The sequence below is a fragment of the Ostrea edulis genome, chromosome 4, assembly GCF_947568905.1.
Source record: "Ostrea edulis chromosome 4, xbOstEdul1.1, whole genome shotgun sequence".
Lineage (NCBI taxonomy): Eukaryota > Metazoa > Mollusca > Bivalvia > Ostreida > Ostreidae > Ostrea > Ostrea edulis.
This window is the reverse complement of record NC_079167.1, coordinates 8,374,104-8,378,628: the sequence shown is the minus strand read 5'-3', so window position 1 is coordinate 8,378,628 and position 4,525 is coordinate 8,374,104.

The following is a 4,525-nucleotide window of genomic DNA, read 5'->3' as shown; positions in this document are numbered from 1 at the left end:
TCAATTTGGGGAGACATTTGTTTTCATAAAAACAATCTATGGACTCATCGAAAACTTTGCTTAATTACATAATGCTTTTGTGTTTCTTATTGAATCAAGTTTAAACATGGATGGTTGAGTAAAATATTGTTTTAAGTATATTTGTTGTAAATCGGAATAATAAGGTCATGACGGAACAAAATAGTATTCGTCTTCAATTTCGTTAAAATGATATTTTTGACACTTTCTTTGAGACCTTGTTTGAGTATCGACTTTTTCTATCAATAGGTCGTGTGAAGACGTTCTAAATTTACTCAATATTGTAGCAAAATTATCTGGTTAACATTTTCTTGAATAGTACTGAAGACAGAAACTATCGGGTAGATGCTTGAATAGATTACATTTTGGACTTTTCAAAAACTGAATGCATCTCTCGTATATAATGAATCATTTAAGGTGAAGGGCACTTCGATAAAGGACCACAGCCCCTTGCTAGGGGAAATAATTAAGAAATGATAGAAATAGGGTGGGGTGCCTAAACAAGAGGCCTATGGACCATGCCAGTCACCCGAGTATTGGAGAAGTGCAATGTGTAAATGGTGCAACTGTATGTCCTTGTAAAAAAAAAAAAAAGGGCCTGTGGGCCTTATTGGTCATCTAAATATTAAGACTATTAGCTCCAAGGGCTATAAAATCTATAAAACTTTTCCTGTTCTGCATATCTAAACTTTATTCTAATAGGTAGCTGCAGTATAAAACAAGATGTGTTCTTAAAACACAAATACCCTCATGAATTTACAATTTTGTTAAAGGCCTCCATGCTGAATATAATTATGTACCTAGTTTGCTTTTTAGATGTTCAGGAAGAGAAGTTATTTCATCATATGATCAATTTTGCCCTGTCCTGGATAAAGACCCCGTGCTCAATACTAGTATGATAATACATGTAGTTTGTTTACTAGATGTTCAGGAATAGAGAGGAATATAAATCAAACATTTATCGATAAAGTATTTTCATTATATGACCCATATACAGCTTCGTCCTGAAACCTAAGGACACCAAAACCAGGGGCATGGAATTTGGAAAAGGCCTCCATGCACAATACAACTATCGACTAGCTTCTTTCCCAGATAAAAATGAAACATTTACTGCATTTTCACTTTGTGATCTACATGTATACAGCCTCTCTCTTGGGCCTAATCAAGAGATCATGAATTTTTCTAAAGGAATTCATGCTTAGTTTAAATAAATCTACAAATGTGGATTTCATAGGACCACATCTTCTCAAGTTATATCTGATAACATCATATGTACAAAAAAAGAAGAAGAAATGACCAAGTTTAAATACTGGGGTTTTTCCAGATTGCTTAAAATGAGCAAAAGTAATGTCGATCTACAAGCAGGGTAACAAAGCTGACCCAAGTAACTACCAACAAATTTCCATTTTACCAACGATTTCTAAAATTAGAAAAATACATATTATGAATCAAATATGTCACTACACTTCAGAGTTAGATCTTTTGAATAAATCCCATTCTGGATTAAGGAATTTCACTCATCAAAATGCATTAACAAAGCTAACTGATTCATGGTTGCAGGCTATGGATAAAGGAAATCTTGCTTGACTTTAGTTAAGCTTTTGATGAAGTCAAATCATGGTATCCTTTTAGAAAAGCTAAAATACTATAGATTTGACAATTATGTAATTATCGCAATTCACCTTTGAATTAGAACGCTTTGGCCGATATAGTATTGCGTTGTGTGACGACACAATTGAATCTGTTTGTAATACAATTGCGAAATGCAACAGAAACTCTTATTGGTCCATATGTATAAGTCCGCCCAAATTCCCTTATACGGGAGTAGTGAGCATTTGAAAACATGACGCCAAGATGCTAGATGGAAAAAAAACTTCAAAGGAAGAAAGAGAAAAAGTTGTATTCTTGTGTTGTATCATAAATTTAATATAAAAAAAAATTCCTAACATATTTTCCTACTATACTTGTGTCCAAACATACCTTCAAATATTTATTAAAGCCCCATACAACCCAAAAACTCGATCACAGCTTTTGATGATTTCGTTCGTAGACGTAGCCAGTCAATTCGAATCTCGGTTCATTTCCATATTGGCACAATAGCGTCTAGATGTGTACTAATACCCCACAAATATTTTAGCTAAATTGTTTAAATAATATACCGCCCCAGTCCTATTAAATGATAATTATTCAAAAAGCTAAACTCACGGCAGTGCGGCTTTCATTAGTCATGAGCGGCCGCGCCGACCGGTCTCCATCTAATGTCCTAATGTAGCATTTTCATTCATCTAGAGCTTATTTTACCTTTACAAAAATGTTTTAATTTCTATTAATTATTCGTGTTGATAATAAATGAAGAGCGAATATATAACTTCCAACCGATTTTATGAATAGATACCAATAGCAAGAGTTCGAAGTGACCGGCTACCTAATATGGCTACGTCAAAAAACGAAATCATTTGAAGCTGCGAGTTTTCGGGTGGTGTGTGGCTTTAATGAATATTTGAAGGTATGTTTGGACGCAAGTATATAGTAGGAAAATATGTTAAGATTTTTTTATATTGAGTTTATGAGACAGCAACACAAGAATACACCGATTTCAGGCCTCAACCGTCCGCAGCTTTTTGTGACCCGTAAATCGAAGGTTTTTATAAGAGGTGGATCTTTTCAGAGAGCTATGTACAGTTCTCCAGCTACACTGAATCCGCTCAAGAAAGTGGGGGGGGCTGTAATCGGCCAATGAAAACTCTTGTTGTATTACATCAAACATGTCATTCAAATTGTTCAATCGTCTCATTCAATTGTGTCGTCACACAACGCAATACTATACCGGGTAAAGCGTTCTAATTCAAAGGTGAATTGCGATAAGTGGTTCCCGGCTCATCTAATAACTAGAGCTTGGTGTGTAAAAATTGGTACTTAGTATATTTGCGAATCTGATACTTTAATCATTACAGTTGGAGTGCCACAGGGATCTACTTTAGGTCCATTATTATTTTTATTGTACATAAATGATTTACCTTCACATATAAAGATTGATTGTTTCGGGTTTATCGCAATTCACCTTTGAATTAGAACGCTTTGGCCGATATAGTATTGCGTTGTGTGACGACACAATTGAATCTGTTTGTAATACAATTGTGAAATGCAACAGAAACTCTCATTGGTCCATATGTATAAGTCCGCCCAAATTGTCTTATACGGGAATAGTCAGCATTTGAAAACATGACGGCCAGATGCTAGATGGAAAAAAACTTCAAAGAAAGAAAGAGAAAAAGTTGTATTCTTGTGTTGTTGTCTCATAAATTTAATATAAAAAATTCCTAACATATTTTCCTACTATACTTGTGTCCAAACATACCTTCAAATATTTATTAAAGCCCCATACGACCCAAAAACTCGATCACAGCTTTTGATGATTTCGTTCGTAGACGTAGCCATGTTGGGTAGCCAGTCATTTCGAATCCCGGTTCATTTCCATATTGGCACAATAGCGTCTAGATGTGTACTAATTCCCCACAAATATTTTAGCTAAATTGTTTAAATAATATACCACCCCAGTCCTATTAAATGATAATTATTCAAAAAGCTAAACTCACGGCAGTGCGGCTTTCATTAGTCATGAGTGGCCGCGCTGGCCGATCTCCATCTAATGGGCTTATGTAGCATTTTCGTTCATCTAGAGCTTATTTTACCTAATTACAAAAACTGGTACAAAAATGTTTTAATTTCTATTAATTATTCGTGTTGATAATAAATGAAGAGCGAATACATAACTTCCAACCGATTTTATGAATAGATACCAATAGCAAGAGTTCGAATTGACCGGCTACCTAACATGGCTACGTCAACAAACGAAATCATTTGAAGCTGCGAGTTTTCGGGTGGTGTGTGGCTTTAATGAATATTTGAAGGTATGTTTGGACGCAAGTATATAGTAGGAAAATATGTGAAGATTTTTTTATATTGAGTTTATGAGACAGCAACACAAAAATACACCGATTTCAGGCCTCAACCGTCCGCAGCTTTTTGTGACCCGTAAATCGAAGGTTTATATAAGAGGTGGATCTTTTTAGAGAGAGCTATGTATGTACAGTTCTCCAGCTACACTGAATCCGCTCGAGAAAGTGGGCGGGCTGTAATCAGCCAATGAAAACTCTTATTGTATTACATCAAACATGTCATTCAAATTGTTCAATCGTCTCCTTCAATTGTGTCGTCACACAACGCAATACTATATCGGGTAAAGCGTTCTAATTCAAAGGTGAATTGCGATAACATATTGTCAATTTATGCACAAGACTTTTGAGAAATACTATAAACTAGTCATTTCATGTATTGCTAAGATCTGCAGGATGTATAAACCTTCTGCATTTTTTTGTTTGTTTATTGCATTACATCAGACACAATTTTTACTTCAGTAAATTTCACCTAAGTATAATTGTCCCAATGATGACCACCCCATGGTTGAAACCGGTCAACCAAATATATTTAATAGTGCATTCTCATG